The sequence below is a fragment of the Ailuropoda melanoleuca genome, chromosome 5, assembly GCF_002007445.2.
Source record: "Ailuropoda melanoleuca isolate Jingjing chromosome 5, ASM200744v2, whole genome shotgun sequence".
Taxonomy (NCBI): Eukaryota; Metazoa; Chordata; class Mammalia; order Carnivora; family Ursidae; genus Ailuropoda; species Ailuropoda melanoleuca.
This window is the reverse complement of record NC_048222.1, coordinates 53,002,146-53,020,875: the sequence shown is the minus strand read 5'-3', so window position 1 is coordinate 53,020,875 and position 18,730 is coordinate 53,002,146. Positions and strand designations below refer to the sequence as shown.

Below are 18,730 nucleotides of genomic sequence, written 5' to 3'. Positions count from 1 at the left end.
ACCAGTCAGTGGCACAACCTACCAGACTGCCAGGGTGCCATGGCATGTGGCCTGGTAGAATTAGCCATAGAATTGAGCTTTAGCAGCCAGGGTTGTTTTTTTTTTTTTTTTTTGGTGTTAAGCTTTGCAATAACATTCCTGCTGTCTCTGTATAAACGTGGATGCTCCTGAGGTTAGGAACAGCATCATAACTCAATGGCTCTGGGTTCAAATCCCATTCCCGCCACAGATTTGCTGGGTGACTCAGGGCAAGTTCAATTAACTTAGCCGAGCCTTAGTTTCACCTGTTGTAAATCATTTCCCACAGGGCTTTCCACTGGTGCCCTGTCATATGCATTCAAGAAAAATGTGAAAACTTGCATAACTTTGCTATCCTCTGTAATACATCTTTATTTTATGTTCCTTTTCTGCCCCACTATTCTTCTAAGAAGCAGCTAGAATTTCTCATTTAATCAGGAAGTCATTTTTTATCATCAATGAAAATGTAAAAAGTCTACGAGTTAGAATTGAATATTTATGTCAGGTTCATCTGATTAGAACTTAACTCTATTTCATTAATACAGAAAAATGTCACCCTTTTAACTAATGAAGTGCATCCATAATAGAGCTATATTTTTAAAGGCACGTCATCACAAACAGCCATATGCAAAATGCCCTTTGGAGTACATGCAAATTCCTCAACTGCAGTCTCTCTTCCTTCTTCTATCCTTCCCTGACCCTAGTGAAAATTCCTATTTACTGGAGAAGGCAAGGTTTCATTATGGAGGAAAACATTTTTGATTGCTTCCCCATCTAAGGAAAATATTCCTGTATTGTCCCCTCACTTAGGTATACTTTAAAGGAGTCATAAAACCTTTAATTTAAAATGTTCAGTGCCACAGATGGCCTTGAATACGTGTTGGAGAAGAGCAGAGGATGCGTTAAAAACATTAGAAGCCAGGCAGTTTTGAGGCTATTCAGCCCCTGCTAGCTGTTCTCCTGGCTGCTCTCCTCCACCGTGTTCCAGGTCTGGGATTCCGAGGGTCCCAAGAAAAGGGCTTTTGAAACATTCCCCCAAGTTTGGTTGGGAAGGCCCATCCCTTCTTCCCCGTGGCAGCATCTTCAAGAAGACTTGGCAATAGCAAACAGTAGAGTCTTCAAAAGAAATCACTGAACAGATCCTGTCTCTGGGGCTGCCCTCTTTTCTTCACAATACAGCACTGACTAGTTTAGCAATAAATGCTGAACCGTGAGCACCAGGCAGTAGACTCTGTGAAGAGGTCATTTTTCATCTCTTCTCTCTCTTTCTCTCCCTCCCTCTTTTTCCTTCTTCCTCTTTCCGTTTCTCCTTCTCCCCTTCCTCTCTTGCTTCCTTTCCTACTTTTTCCACCCATCTATTCATTTATTCAAAAAAATTCATTTAAGTTTCAGTATTGCCAAGTAAAGCATTAGGCTCTGAGAATAAAGGTGAATACCGTGAGGGAACCTCTAGTTTAGGGACAGGAGGCCTTTGTGTATTCAATAACCCTAACAATGGGATGTTCTCTGTAATCCAGCTGAAAGGTGAAGGGGTGAAGGCGGTCACCTCTGCTTGCCAGAGTGAGGGAAGAGGAAGCAACTTTGAAGTGGCTTGTGAAGGAGCCATCGTGAACTCACCGGCCAAATGTGGAGGGAAAAAGGACATTCCAGGCAGAGGAGGGAAGAAGGAGAAGCATGCGTGGTAGAACAGCAGTACTGAGGCAGCATTGTGCGCTTGGGCCGCTGTAAGTGGGTGGTTTAGAGGAACAGGGTTGTGGAGACAGGAGGAGTTAAAGCTGGACAGGTAAGCCAGGAACAGATGAAGGAAGACCACCCAAAAAGATTTCACAGATATCTTTGGACCTTTATTGTGGATCAGACGCTGTTCTTGGTACTTAAGACACAGTCTTCGCTTTCAGGAAGCTCATATTATGTGATGAAAAGATGGACAATAAAGAAGCAAGCAGACTCTAATCTGTCAGACACTGATAAATGCTATTAAAAAAATAAAACAGGATTGAATAGGGAAGAGACCATTAGGGGCATTCTCCTTCCGATAGGACAGGTGGGGAAGCCCTCCCTTAAGGGCTTCAAAAGAATATGTACTTTTTAGATATCCTACTTTCCAGGTGAGACCGGGACAGCTGTACTTTTAAAAAGCATCCCAAGATTCTGATATGTAGCTGGGGTGAAGCAGCTTTAACCCAGGCTGTGGGGCCATGAGTACAATTTGCATGAGAAGGATGCCCAGTCTGGGCATGTGCTCTGTGGTTAGCTCATGGTGCAGAGCACTGGCAGCTATGGGGAATGCTGCTTGGAGCTTTAGGCTGTAGAGAGGGAGGCCTATTGGAAGAGAATAGGTCATGAGGAGGTGCTGGCACATGAAGTTATATCTATGCCTGCAGAGGCAGAAAATACTTGGGATGAATTGGTGTCAAAGGAGCTCAAAACTTAGGACCCAAAAAGGTAGGAGTTAAGAACTGCCACAGTTGTGTGCCAAACTGTAAGCCAGCCAGCCACCACCTTGGATGGCTTTCCCAGAAAATCCTCATCCAGGAGGTGAAATTCATGTTTACTTTGCATGAAACTAAATGCTCTAATCTGGGGTTCAGTAAACTTTTCTTGTAAAAGAAGACACAATAACAATTTAGGTTTTGTAGGTCATAGAATCTCTGTCACAATTATTCAACTCGGTCCTTGTAGCTCAAAAACAGCCATAGACAATATGTAAATGAATGGGTGTGTCTGTGATCCAAGCTACACCCACTGTGACTTGATTTATAAAAACAGGCACTGTGGGGCACCCGGGTGGTTCAGTGGGCTATGTCCAAGTCTTGATTTCAGCTCAGGTCATGATCTCAGGGTCCTGAAGTCAAGCCCCAAGTCATCTCTGTGCTAGATGTGGAGCCTGCCTAAGATTCTGTCTCCCTCTCCCTCTGCCCCTCCCCCACCCTCTGCCTCTCAAAAAAAGAAAAAAAAAATATATATATATAAACAGGCAGGAGGCTAGTTTGGACCATGGATGGTATTTTCCCACACCCTGCTTTATTCAGGAGATTCTTTGGATTGTGGCCGTAGGCTCTAACAGAAGGAGGTTGATGAGTATTTTACTTTCCTATAAATGAGAATTTTACATTCTTATTTTTATTAAGCAGCAAGTTTAGGCTCTATTTCTAGCTCTGCAGATCCTGGTTTTGTGCTTTATTGAGCTAGCAGAATTGTCATACACTATAATCACACAGGCGACAATATAGCCGTGTCAAGAGCAGCTGCAGACTTCCACACACCTAGGTTTAAGTTCTTCTATCATCCAGTGTGACTTTATCTCACAGAGCCCCAGTTTCCTTTTTGTAAGGGTTGGGCTAGATGACTTTTAAGGCTCTGTCTGGTACTAATAGTCTATTTCTGTGTGCTTTGTTAATTAGCTAGAATGCTAGTGAGATTTGATAAACAGAGGCCCAAATAGAAGAGACAGAGGTCAATCAGATGAGAAATGACACAGGTCTAAAGGAGGAAACTGGCAGCATGGACGGAGACGCCAGCACGCAGATGACAGATGTTTGTGGTATGACGCCAAGCACACTATTAAAATGAAATGAATGAGTGAGGTTGTCAGTGTGAATACAATTAGATGGATATGAGTAACACGGGTAGGAAAGAGTAGAAGATGATCATGAAACTCTGAGTCTGAGTGACAAAGGCCTTGCCATACTCAGCTTGGATGAAGGATAGGGAATAGATGGATGAGGACCCCAAAATGGTAACTTAAAATAAATCGTGAAGTCAGGGCTGAAGGAGTCTGGCTGAGGATCTTTTAAATGTGGCACATCCACTACCTGCAGTTGGCCTCTACTTTGCCCCACCCAATTCCATCTGGTATATAACTTCCATACAAATACTTCCCAGCACATAGCTTTTACCCTGTTACTTGACTGGTCCGGAAACTGTGGCTCCCTATCACCTATTTCCTTGTACTGGCATTCTAGATCACTGATAACCCGGCCCACCTGAACTTCTAGGTCTAGTCTCATCTTAAACCTCTGTACAAATCCTACATCCCTGGTATCTCATTGACACCTGAGGACACCTGGGCTTTTTCACCTTCATGTCTACCTTGAATCACATGTTTTCCTTACCTGAAGTGTACTTTCTCCCTTTTTAAAATTAATTCATTTATTAATTAATCTATCTATTTATTTAAAGACAGGGAACAGTTTATTCAAACCCATCAGAGAAATGAACAAGCTTGATTCTGTAACAAAGCATCATGTTTTATTTAATTAATTTATTTATTTATTGAAGATTTTGTTTATTTATTTGACAGAGAGACAGCGAGAGAGGGAACACAACAAGAAAGGGGAGTGTGAGAGGGAGAAGCAGGCTTCCTGCTGAGCAGGGAGCCTGATGCTGTGCTCCATCCCAGGACCCTGGGATCATGACCTGAACCGAAGGCAGATGCTTAATGGCTGAGCCACCCAGTACCCCAAAGCATCATGTTTTAAAGCATAGGTCAGTAATTGTGTATCAGGGTATACACTGCTACATACAAATTCACTGATCAGACCACAAATTTTTAATGTTTAAAACAGAATAATGTTCCCTATAAAAGTAGCACCTTTGTGACATTTTTAACTTTAGTATTCTTCTCCTTCTCCTTCTCCTTCACCCTCTCCTTCAACATAATCCACACCAACATCCTCATAATCCTTCTCAAGGGCAGCCATGTCCTCCTGAGCCTCAGAAAATTCTCCTTCCTCCCTGCCTCACCCACATACCAGTGAATGGAGGCATGGTTGGCCTAAATCAGGTCAAACTTGTGGTCCAGGTGAGCCCAGGCTTCAGCAATGGCAGTGGTGTAGCTCAGCATGCACACAGCTTGCTGTATTTGGCCAGGTCCCCATCAGGGACCACAGTGGGAGGCTGGTAATTAATGTCAACTTTGAAGCCAGTGAAGCGCCAGCCCACAAACTAGATGGACTCTTGGTCTTGATGGCGGCTATGGCAGCACTGACATCTTTGGGAGCCACCACACCATGGTACAACAGGCAGCAAGCCATGTATTTACCATGGCAAAGGTCACATTTCACCATCTGATTGACTGGCTCAAAGCATGAATTGGTAATATGCTATAGAAAGCTGTTCATAGTAAGATTTCTCAGCAGAGATGACAGGGACATATGTGGCCAGAGGGAAATAGAAGCAGGGATAGGGTACTAGCTTGGTCTGAAATTCTGTCAGATCAATATTCAGGGCTCCATCAAATCTGAGGGAAGCAGTGATGGAGGACATAATTTGACCTATCAACCTATTCAGGTTAGTGTATGTTGGGAGTTCAATATTGAGGTTTCTATGACAGATGTCACAGATGGCATAATCGTCTACCACAGAGGAAAAATCATAGTGCTCCAGGGTGTCCGTAGTGAGGATGGAGCTGTCGAGCTCAACTAGAGCTGTGGATACCCGGGGGGCTGGCTAAATGGAGAAGTCCAGCTTGGACTTCTTGCCATAATCAACAGACAGTTGTTCCATCAGCAGGGAGATGAACCCAGAACCAGTCCCTCTCCAAAGCTGTGGAAAACCAAGAACCCCTGAAGACCTGTGCCCTGGTCAGCCAGTTTTGGAATACAGTCCAAAACAGGGTCAACGATCTCCTTGCTAATGAAGTCAGGCTTGCAGGCATAGTTATTGGCAGCATCTTCCTTGCCTGTGATGAGCTTCTCAGGGTGGAAGAACTCTCAGTAGGTGCCAGGGTGAACTTCATCAATGACTGTGGGTTCCAGGTCTACAAACATGGCCCTGGGCACATGCCTGCCAACACCTCTTCTCACTGGAGAAAGTGTGAAGGGATCGTCTCCTCCTCTGGTGGTTTTGTCACTTGGCACCTGACCATCATGCTGGATGCCGTGTTCCAGGCAATAAAGCTCCCAGCAGGTATTGCCAATTTAGACACCAGCCTGACCAATGTGGATGGAGAAGCATTCATGCATGGTTGCCACTTTACAACTGCCAAGCAGATGGTAGAGAGGAAATGGAGAGGTTGTTGCTTCTTACAGAGAGACCCTTAGGCGGTCGATGTAAGAGAAACTGCCTACTTTTTAAAATGTGTCTGAAACCCCTCTGTCTTCAAGCTTCACTATTACTCTGGACTTTTCATGCTACCAAGTCCATAGTGTCTTTATTCTGCCCCAAACTCCCCAACACCTAATGCTGTGATCACTTATTTGGTATTTTTCACATGTTGCATTACAAAAGAACCTCACACCTGTAGCATGTCTCCTTTATATAAGTGTGTAGCCTGTGTGGATTTATATAACCTTTGGAAACTCTGAGAATTTCACTTCTAATTACCATTTGGGATGACTGAATCTCACAGGGTGGGTACCAGCTGACCAGAGAGAACAGTTAGGGATGGGAAAGAATTAGCACTGACTGAGCACCTGCCATGCATCAAGCACTAGTTTGATATCTTGGAAATAGTATTTCACTTCGCATTGCAACAACTCTGCAAAGTTAATTGTATATTCCCCATTTTTCCAGGTGAGAAAACTCATTGAGAAAGTTAGGTAAAATGGCCAGCATTGCAAGGCAACTAACTGATGGATCTGGAGTAAGCAAGGACTGAAGCTCACATGGGTATGAGTGGAGGACGAGCAGCTCTTCAGGGAGCTTTGGAGGCAGGCAGGACCCACCACGTTATTTTGGAAATTAAATGTAAAGATGTCTAACCATGCCTGGCACAGAGGAGGTGTTTAACAAATTGTGGCTTTTATTATTAAGTCACATTTAGAAGATAAAGTATTTTAATTTCCTCCTGAATGTCCCATGTTACTTAGAAAATGTATGACTTAATATTTGTCATATAATTGATATAAGAGCTGTTTGATCTATGTTTTTCCAAGCAATTGGTTTGACTTTTTAAAAAAAAAAAAAAAGGTATAGCTATGCTGTCTCCATGTCCTCAAACAGAAGAAGACCAAATTCAAGAGTTCTAGAATATGTGGTGTCTCATGTAGTCTATGATAAGCCCTCTGAGTAGGGCTTTATTTTCATTACTGCCATTGCTGGCATATAGGTGCTTAACAAAAACATGTTCCCTAATGCTGGTGAATAAATGGATATGTTTAGGAAGTACCATCAGGAATCCTGTCATCCCTTTGAGCACATTTACTCTTTTTCTGATGATCTACTGAATTGGATCTAGATTCAATTATAGTTGTTAAAATGGCTCATAATCAGAACTTTTTTGTTGTTTGTTTTGTTATTTTTTTAACTCCCAAGTTTTGGGGCTATATCCCTGGAGATTCTGATTTATTGGCTCTGGATATTTAGGAAGTTCCCCAGGAAGCTCTGCTCATCAGCCAGATTTGGAGAAACCACATATCTAGATGATAATGACCACCCCACACCTGGCCACATACTCTCTTTCCTTTAAGAGGCACTCAATGGACTTGAGTCAAATTTCCTTGAGGCTGACCAACCATGGGTGGCAATATTACTCTTCCACCCCATGCTGATCACAAAACTCCTAAAGACAATGCCCACTGGAAGTGGGGCAGCCACTATTATTCAGGTGTACATGGTGTTAGAAAAGCAAAGGAAAGAGAAGGCAGAGGGTAAGTTGAGGGACCATAGGTCCCATAGGCCACTCTGCCAAAGAAGGCCACTGACATTGCTAAGTGCTTGTCTTGAGGGCACCCTGAGTCTACATTTTCTGTTTTAAGGCTGGAAGTGGTTTTCTTGGACAATATGCCCCAAGGTTACCCTCCACCTTTCTTACCATAACTATCCAAACTCCACCCCTTGGCCTTAACCTCTGGGGAATTGAAAGTTCTCTTGAACTTTCATGGCTTGATATCAGACTGAAGAACAGGTCTCAGAGATACCAGGATGGCAAATGCTACTCTTTGTGAGACAACTTACTGTGTTAGAAGGGCAGCAGGCAGGGCACATGACATGGGCACCCCATAGCTATAGGCTGGGACCAGCCAGTTTCTTGCCTATGCCTGGCTCTGACTCTGCGGCTCTGCTCTTGTTTTTAAGAGCCCAAGAAGGCCACTTTTCCTAGACAGGCGCCAACAAACCCTCAGCAAGGCACCACCTCAGATTCATTCATGTTTTGTTACAGACTGTGGGAAATATTAACCTAGAAGGGTTGCAAAGAAAATGGGATTTTAAAAATTTGCTTTGAAAAAATTAACCTGTTAAAAATAATAATATGTAAAAATTTGGTGGGGGGGAACCTACTTAATTCTTGGGACTATGAAGAAGATATGAAAAAGTCCTAGAAATAACAATAAAAATTTGGTTAGATATTATCATTATTTGACACAAAAAAAAATTCTATTTAAAAATTTTCACAGTATTAAATTTTAACATTAATAAAAAAGTAAATAATGTGTATTGTTCTAGATAGTTTAGATTTCCACAGTGATAGAAGTTTTGTTTATGTTTGTTTGTTTTTTTATTTTGTTTTGTTTTCTCATTATGACATACACTGAGGATAATGGACAGATTTTTTTTTTATTGTGACAAAATATATGTAATATAGAAGTTACCATTTTAGGTATTTTTTTAATGTACAGTTTAGCAGTATTGAACAAATTTTTTTCTCTTTTATTTTTTGTGTGCTCTCTGCCTATATTACCCTTGCTAATTTATATTTACTTTGAATAGGTTCTCAAAGATATTTAGATGTTTTGATGTCGTGTAGATAACCATCTTTGATTAAACCCCTAAACATGAACCAGTTGATCTGCTAAGTTTTTCATAAGTGTTGTCTCACTTACTCCTTGCAGCAACCCTCTGAGGAAGGCACTATTAATATTCCCACTTCACAAAGGAGGAAAGTGAGGGCCAGAGAGGTTGCATTGGTTGCTGACAGTCACAGGGCTAGTAAGAAAAGCTGCTGGGAAGAGTTTTTTCCATTGCAGAGCCTGGATGGTAAAACAACAGTATTACTGTCTCTGTGGGTTTGATTGATTTGATTAATGCACATCCTAAATCTGTGCTTATACATTCTGAAGCTTGCCACTGCAAAAAAGTCTGAACAAATAGAACAAACAGAGCTTCATTGCCTTTTACTATTTGTTAGGTCTCCCCAAAGACTCTGAATAACTGTATATAATATAATATAATATAATATAATATAATATAATATAATATAATATAATATATAATATACCCAGCAACCATATAGAACTGTTTTTATTTAGCCCCAAACTGGAATCATAAATTTCTCATTTGCATACAATGGAAGGGATGAGCATTTGTCTATTATCATGTGGGTGTTGTAGCTAGAATCCCAGCTCTGTGATCAAGCTGAGTGCAAATTCTGACTTAGGTGTTTAGCTACTATTTAACCTCTTTTCAGCTTCATTTTCCCAGTCTTTACTATGGGGATGGAAAGAACACCTACCTCCTCAAATTGTGATGATTAACTAAACTGCCAGGTACATTGCTAAAATCTAAATACAGTTTCCAGTTTATAATGGTTCCATTTATAATTTTTCAGCTTTACAACAGCAGGGAAGTGATACACATACTTCAAAGTTTGAATTTTGGTCTTTTCTTGAGGTAGCAAAATGTAGTATGATATTGTCTCATGATGCTAGGCAATGGCAGTGAGTCACAGCTCCCAGTGAGCCACCGGATAGCAAAGGTAAACAACTGACACGCTTATACGTTCTGTACCCATATAACCATTCTGCTTTTCACTTTCAGTATCCAATAAATTACATAAGATATTTAACACTATTATGAAATAATAGAAAAAAATCGTGTTAGATGCTTTTGCTGAGCTGTAGGCTAATGTAAGTGTTCTGAGCATGTTTAAGACAGGCTAAGCTATGATGTTTGGTGGGTTAGGTGTACTAAATGCATTTGACTTATTATAGTTTCACCTGACAATGGGCTTATTGGAATGTAACCCCATGGTAAGCTGAGGAACATCTGTGCAAAATAGTTATAATTATTCAGTTGGCAAATATTTATTGCATTTGCCCTGTGTGCTGGGCACAGGATTCAGTTGGCACAGATGACTAAAGTGTGGCCCTAGCCCTTCAGACTCTCTAAAGGGTAGACATAGAGGAACAACAAATTATATTATGGAGGATATTATAGCAATCTCTACAAAATGGAAGAACGAAGGAGAGGAGAGGGAGTAGATGGAAGTAGTGGGGCAAGAAGGCTTCAGGGAGGAGATGACTTGTTGTGCTTAGCTAACATCTACTGCATTTCCATGCCATACAAAACAAACTGTGCTAAATATTTAGTACAAACCATTACTTTTTTATTTTTAAATTTTTAATTGAAGTATAGTTGACATATAATATTAAGTTAGTTTCAGATGTATAATGTAGTCATTCAATAATTATATATATTATGAAATGCTAATGATGATAAGTGTGTTACAGTATTATTGGCTATATTCTCTATGCTGTACTTTTCATCCCTATGACTTATTTATTTTATAACTGGAAGTTTGTACCTCTTAATCCCTTCACCCATTTCACCCAGCCCCCACCCCCCTTGCTTTTGGTAACTATCAGTTTTTTCTCTATATTAATGAACCTGTTTCTCTCTTTAGTTGTCATTGTTTGTTCATTTGTTTTGTTTTTTAGATTCCATACATAAGTGAAATCATATGGTATTTGCTTTTCTTTGTCTAGCTTACTTCACTTAACCAGACCTTCTATATCCATCCATGTTGTTGTGAATGGCAAGACCTCATTCTTTTTTATTTTTTTAGATTTTTTTATTATTATGTTCAAGTAGCCAACATGTGGTACATTCTTTTTATGGCTGAGTAATATTCCATTGTGCATATATATTACATCTTCTCTATCTATTTGCCTATCAGTGGGCAGTTAGGGTGCTTCCATATCTTGGCTATTACAAATAATGTTGCAGTAAACATAGGGGTGAGTATGTCTTTTTGAATTAGTGTTTTTGTTTTCTTCAGGTAAATACCCAGAAATAGAATTACTGGATTGTACGATACTTCTATTTTTAATTTTTCGAAGAAACTCCATACTGTTTTCCAGCATAGCTGCACCAATTTACATTTCCACTAACAGTGCACAAGTGTCCCCTTTTCTCCATATTTTCACCAACACTTGTCATTTCTTTGTCCTTTTATACTAGCCATTCTGATTGGTGTGAGGTGATATCTCATTGTGGTTTTGATTTGCATTTCTCTGATGATGAAGTGATGTTGAGCATCTTTTCATGTATCTGCTGGCTATCTGTGTGTCTTCTTTGGAGAAATGTCTATTCAGATCTTCTGCCTTTTTAAATCAGATTATTTGTTTTTGTGGTATTGAGTTGTAGGAGTTCTTTATATACTTCGGATATTTACCCTTTATCAGATATAGCATTTACAAATATCTTCTCCCATTCAGTAGATTGCTTTTTAAACCCTGCCGATTGTTTCCTTCACTGTGCAAAAGCTTTTTTATTTTGATGCAGTCCCAATAGTTTATTTTTGCTTTTGTTTCCCTTGCCTAAGGAGACAGATCCAGAAAGATATTGCTAAGGTTGATGTCCAAGAGATTACTGATACGTTTTTTCTTAGGAAAGTATTTATTAAAGATGCTTAAAGTTCATATATTTTTTAAAAATCTGTATGGTCCTTAACTAAATTATAAACGACTAGCACTTACCACTAGAAAAGGAGAGAAAACGGAGCTTTCTGATGCTCAAGAAAAGAGGTTAAGCAGAACTCTCTTGCCATTGGTAGTGCTCTATGTTTGAAGAACTCATGATTATCTTTGGGTCCTGGAGAGTAGTTCAGTATGAACTGAATCTGACATTCTGAGCTAGTTTCCTAAGTCAATATCACCATTGAAAGGAAGCCATTGATCAGCCAAGTGAAGCTGCAAAAAATGGATTCCAGCCTGGGAAAAAGTTACTGGGGAAGCTTTAAATGTGCCTGGCCTGTCTTGGGAATGTTGGGTTCTTTGTGATTCAACCTGGGGAGAGCTGAGGTCTGCTGGCCAGATAAACCCCTAGCAATGATAACCCAGCTTCCCAGGTTCCAGATCCCCAGCACCCACTCCAGCACATTGGAGGGAGGGGAGAAAGAAGCAGACTCACCAGGGGGAACTGGGCCGAGATGGGGTCTGCCCTTGCTCGCTGTCCATCCTCACACCCTGGTTAATTCCAGCCTGCCCAGAAGTGTGACTCTGTAACAAGGGGCTGGTGGTGGCCTTTCCGTCTCTCTGTCCTCCTTTCTTGCTTAGTGCCTCATCACACCTTAACGGAGACGAACAATGGGGGGAGGGGCTAGGAGGCCAGCGGATTAGACAAAGAATGAAACTGTGCCTTGGCCAGATCCACGCCAATTATGTCTGAATAAACAAGTCCATAGTACAAGCTAAGAGCCTTCCTTCTCCCCCACCCCACGCCCCCGCATTTTATTTATTTTTATCTTGGTCTGGAAAGTTGGACATATTCCCTGTACCGTCCTGGTACCCAGATGGCCTGTTTGAGTAAGCAGTGGGGAAGAAGGTCAATAATACATCAGCATGCAGAGTCTCCGCTAAGGTCAGTCCTGCATAAAATATACCATGACAACCTGAGGGCAAGTTTAAAATGGTGCTCCACAACAGGGTAGGCATTGGGTGGGGGTGGGGCTAGGGGCAGGACAGATGCTGCCTTCTCGCAATGGCTGCAAAATTGATTCTGCCCCCCAAAATTATATTTTACTCGGTTCACGTGGTGGTCCTTTAGGAAAAGTTTGCTTCACACACAGGGATGCTCATGATCTAAGTGAGGAGGAATTTAAGAGGGTCTCTCTTCATATATAAATACCCGTCATGTTAGAGACTTTTTCAAAAACAGTCACATCCAATTGTCCCAAACAGGAACATAATGGCTACTGTGGTGTCTCAGATTCTAACCCACTGAATCAGCTCTGTATTTTTGTTTCGTCTCTGGATATCTTCTAATCAGATTTGAGTGCTGAACTATGCAGTACTTACAAGGTTTTAGCTGTTTTAAGATTAGTATTCTTGAGTGGCGTTTCTCAATTACATTTGATTATGATTATTTAACTAATAAAAATAAAAACAGATACCTGTGTCTAGGGTCACTGGGGATTTTACAAGGGCTCCTTCTGCTTTTCTCTTCCTTTTGAAGATTGGGGGAAACCCAATAGCACCTTTTAATGTAAAAAAAAAAAAGAAGTCCATTTCACTTTGGGAATTTATTCAAATTGGAGGCGAATACTGACACAAATATTCTTGAAGATTGATCCAGGTTGAAGCGTGTTGTGCATGGGTTTACTGTTCAACTTGCAAGTAATTTGTAAAGCCAGAGTCAGTCTTGACTATGAAACATTGTATCACTGTGATTGGAATCAATAGTTCTTGCACTGTCATTTGTCACATATTTACAAGCTTGAAAAATAGTTCATTTTGTCCTCATCCCATAACTCAAAAGATTGAATCAGAGCCCTGGAGGGATCTGCCAACAGGACACATTCATTACTGATCACCGTCTTGGTGAGGCTATAATCACAACCACACCAAAAATAGAATATAAATAAAAATTAAAGCACTCTTCATTTGGTGCACTCTTAAATATTTTCAGCTTCAAATATTTAAAAGTCTGCTGGGAGACTTCAGTCACCTTGGTGACCTACATCAGTGGCCACAAAGAGAAAATTCATTGACGCTGATCTTCCCATCACACTCTCAAAACATTCAAAGATACCAATTTTTTTTGAATGAAGAAAAATCAAAATCTAGAGTCAATGGTCCAAAAACTTCATAAAGTATACTTCTTCTAGTCACCTTGCTCATAGTTCATAAATGACCTTCTATTCCCATGAAAGATTTGTAGAAGACATTTAAAGATAATGCTTTCAATTTTAAGATAAAAGATTTATGAATGATAGAACTTGTGTCTATGAAATCGCTAATCCCAACTCTCTAATATTGCAGATGGAGAGCTTCATAAAATGAAAAGACTGCCCATAAAGTTGTACCACACCTGCTGTCAGAGATGATCAGTAATGGAATTGCAAAGTGAATATTGAAAAGGATGTGAGACATGCACATTTTGGTTTATAATGATGTATTTTAAGTCCCCTTCACTTCAACATTGTATTGATAAAGTATTAATGGTTGAAGTGTTTGGAGGCAACTCAGATTCTTTAAACAAATCCCTAGATATTAACAGATGAACACACTTTTCATCAAATTTAGTTGCTAAAATAGCCCTAAATCCTAGGATTGCAGCTAGTTTTTTTTTAGGCATTTTCCTGAGTGAATTCAAGCGATGGGAGTTTGACCCATTTCTCAAGTCTCAGCCTGAACCGACTTCAAAACACCAGATTGCCTTCCAAATGCTTAGTTGAGTGGTTCTCTACAGATATGGCCTGACATTCCTTTTGCTAGAACAGGACTGAAAATTGATGTCATATATCAGTTGTTTCTTCTCTAACTCTTTAATTTGTAACTTAATATTTATGTTCTACGATTTTTCTGTATATTTTATGAAGTGACCCCATTTCCTTCATAAACATCCTCACTGACAATGGCTGCAATTCAATTAGAAGTCATGCTGAGCTTAAGGAGCTGGTCTGCCTTCAGTGCTTTGGAGAAGAGATTGGAAGGCACACCTTCTCAAAAGGAGGGAGACCTGAACTTGAACATATGTGGGTTAGACAGAGTTCATGATGTCTGCCCATCTGTGCCTCTCTTTTTGGAGAGAGAGGGGTGGTAGACAGGAGACTTGCACCCTCTCCCCTGCGGTCAACTGGACTAGTTATGGACCTCTAATCCAGAGGTGACCCATCCAGAAACTAGTCAGTGACTAGGATTATGTCTTCTGGCTTGAAAAGATGAGCTAGGTAAATCAGACTCTTTGTCTGAAATTTGAACTGAGAGAGAAGGAGAAGTTGGCAGTGGGGTGTGTCCTCAAGGTAAAAGGGTTTATAGGGATATGGTTGAGACAACCATTACTGGCCATGTGTAAGATGAGACAGTTTACCCTCGGAAAGAGAAGAGAATGAGGCAACCAGGTGCTCTGGGGGTAGAAGAGAGAGAAAGCTGATCCTGAGAGCAGCCCGAGCTCTGTCCCTTTTGGAGGCACAGCTGTTCTCATGAAACTTCTGAAAATGTGCATCTCCTTTGTTTGGAGCTGGTTTGAAGGAACTTCTATTCCTGGGAAACTCAAAACACAGAGCAGGATGTATTTAATATTGTATCCAAATCAGAGCTAACCTCTCAAGTTGGGGACATTGTGCCATTCATTCCATCTTATTGGCATGTTTCTCTGAGGATCAGTGCATGTTAAAGTTTAATTTTGATGCCTATCTTTGTAGATAGAGGAGACAGTATACTCAGGCACAAACAGTAGAAGACTGCTTGGTAAAATAGATAAGTCATCGTGCTGAGATAGGCTTGGGATTGTGTTAATAACCAGACAAACTAAATGGAGGCCTCACTTATCCTACTAATAGAGGTATATACTGATAGACTTACAATTTGAAGACAAGAATGTGGAAAGATGACACAGCCCAAAGGAACATACATTTTGAGTGGAGTCGAGGAAGGAGGAAAGTTTATCCTTTTTGAAAAAAACATAGGGTCAAGTCAATGAAGTCTGGGTTTGAATTTTGACTCTGTCATTTACCATCTGCATGACCTTGAACAAGGTTCTTGATGATGCTGAGTCTCAATTTTATTTATAAAATTGTGATAATAGTAACATTTTCTGCAGACTGGTGAGAATTAAATATGTATGCAAAATATTTGTGTCTTTTTCTGAGACCAAAGGGAAGAGTTTAGTGTCTTCATCATTGAAGCTTATTTGCCTGTCAAAAATCTATTGAGCAGCTCATCATGTGCGCTTTTTAAAATATTGTTTATATAGAGAACCTCAAGGAATTTAGTACAAATCTTCTGTGCCTCACAAATCATTTCTGAGAGCTGGTTTGGTGGCAAACGTTAATGCATCCATTTTCCTGATGAGGAAGCAGTTTCTCAGAATAAGTGAAACTCAAACCCAGATAGCAGTGACATACTTGAAAAAGAATCTATAGGGAATTCAGGGGCAATATGACATACCCTTTCGAGTTTATTAGGGGGACCTGTGATTGTTGCAAACTGGAACCACAGATAGACTATTTAGTTGCATGGTTATGGATCTGATGAAGTATTTGTTTATTGTTTTTATTTTGGCAGCAAGCTCAAATGTTTAAGCAATAAACTTCCTATGAGGATATCCTTAAATGGTCTTTATTATGCAATTTCAAAACCTGAATTCATGTCTATCTACTTTAAAAGGCATTAGGTTGTGATCATGACTAATACTTTAAGCTTATCATGACCATTTCTGATATTAATCCATTATATGTTAATCCCTCATCTGCCACTCTTAGCAATTGAATCCTTCATTAAGATCTCATCCACTTCATTTGTGAAGACAGGTGGAAGATAATTGCCAAATACATATTTCTTTGTTCTCTATATCCTAAATTTCTTAAGATATAAATTGCCCTTGACATTTATCCCTGTACACATGAGAATCAACAGATGAAAAAAAATATATGATGAGATGCTCATTAGTTACTATTTCTTCTGCCTTTCTAACTTGCTGTAGCCTCTTTCTGTAATCTGACTAATTTTTCCTGGGACAAAAAAAAAATCATGGAGAATTAACAATAGCAGAATTCAAAGAAACACAAGCTAATGAAGGGAATAGGGAAAGGCACCCAGCAAGAACACATTTATAAACGTCAGATGTGTTTGACTTGTGGCAATTATGTAGAGAAACTTAGTGATACTTCCCCAAAGTAAGTAGACAATGTGACATTATGAAGCATTGGCATATGATGGAAGGGATTGCATATGCAAGAAGATAATCCCATTTATAAAATAATTGGGAAATAACTGACTTATATTATTTTATCCAAGTTTAGTCCAAGGAACATATATCAATCTCAGAGAAGCCAGACTAGAATGTTACCAAATAAGGAAGGGTGTGGAATAAGATGAGCTGAATGTTACCAGGTCTGGAGAAAAAAAAAAAATGTGTGGGGTGTAGGAAGATAGATCATCTGCCACACACCCAAGAAAGGAGAACCCAGGGATGAAGGTCTTGTAGTGTGTCTTCAGCATGGTGCCCTGGCCAAACAGTGCTCTGACTGGAGTCCTCTTCTTAAACTCACTCAGAAAATGTGATTGACCACTACTCTGGAACATTAACTGTGCTAGGACCAGGACAAGTACAGAAGATGGATGAGCTCTCTACCTCATTCCTTTCCTTACTTTGTGTTAGCAAAGGCTTTTTCTTCTCAGCACTTAACATTATCTCACATATCATTGGGTTTATATTTATTTTCTTTATTCTCCGTCTTCCCTACAATAAAATGCAAGTGTTATGAAGATAGGGATTTGGACCCAGCAGTGTCAGTTCACTGCTGTATCCTCATTGTCTAATATAATATCTGGCACGTGGTAGTGCTCAGTTAATTTTGTAAGTGAATAGAACATAGAAGTCAACAAGAAAACAAACCTATACAATTTAGAAAGCTATAAAAAAGAGAAAGAAAACATCCATAGAATCCTTCCCTCTACCCCCATAAAACATTTAAAATAATTGTCCTTTTGGTACATATTCTTCCCTCTACAAAAAAGTGAATGTATTAACCTGTGCTTTCTATTTCACAAACATGTCTTTTCCATAATATAGCTTTATATTGGCTGCATAATATTCTATTGTTTGGTTTATATACTTAAGCAATCCTCTATTCATAAACATTTAATTTGTTCTTATTATTTTGTATTATAGACAGTGCTATGTTGAGTCTTTGTAAGCAAGTATCTTAACATATTTGTCTGATTTCATCCTTAGAATTAATTCCTAAATGAAAATTCACTACGTTCAAAAGTGTGTACATTTACATTTTAATATATACTTTTCTATCATCCTCCAGGAGCATACAATTTATAGTCCTAATACAAGAGAAAGATATATGTGTTGGTATTAATCTTTTCTCATGTTTGCCAATATGATAAGGAAAATCTGTACTGATCATTGTCTTAACTTACATTTCTTTGATTTCTATTAAGGTCAGACATACTTGTATATGCAGAGTAGCCAGTTGTACTTGTGTATGTGTGTGTGTGCGTTGCTTATTCTTGTCTTCTGCTTATTCTTCTATTGTATTAGAACAATATTCTAAAGCACTTATTATAAATCCAATAATTTATCCACACTGGCCCACATTTAAAAATTCAATATGGGGGTGGCTCAGTCAATTGAGTGTCTGACTCTTGCTTTTGGCTCAGGTCCTGATCTCAGGGTCGTGGGATCGAGCCTCACGTCAGGCCCCGCATCAGGCTCTGCACACAGTGTGTAGTCTGCTTGTCCCTCTCCCTCTGCTCCACCCCCTACGTGTGCTAGCCCTCCCTCTCAAATAAATAAATAAATAAATAAATAAATAAATAAATAAAGTCTCTTTAAAAATTCAATATGGAAAGGCTTAAAAATGTAGGGTCTTTATTTCCATAGGAAATAAAAATACAAACACACATTTATACAGTAAAACAGCATGCCATTAGTCATTTGATAGTAGTAGTATATTTCCTAAGAATTATTGAATTCTAACTTCAAATATAGCCTTTTGTGTTTGGTACAACACCCACTGTCACACTAAGATGTGATGGTGAGGTCATAGCAACACTGAAAGAGCAGGGACAAGACATCAGGACTATTTGGAGTA

The 18,730-nt window shown here is 39.7% G+C and overlaps 1 long non-coding RNA gene and 1 pseudogene across 1 annotated transcript in view; one reads left to right on the top strand and one right to left on the bottom strand.

Annotated features, from left to right (window-relative positions):
- The window catches only part of LOC117802367, a 481,710-nt gene that overhangs the window by 167,701 nt on the left and 295,279 nt on the right, over positions 1-18,730 (top strand). The window lies entirely within an intron of this gene.
- On the bottom strand, positions 4,632-9,214 carry LOC100468770 (annotated as a pseudogene).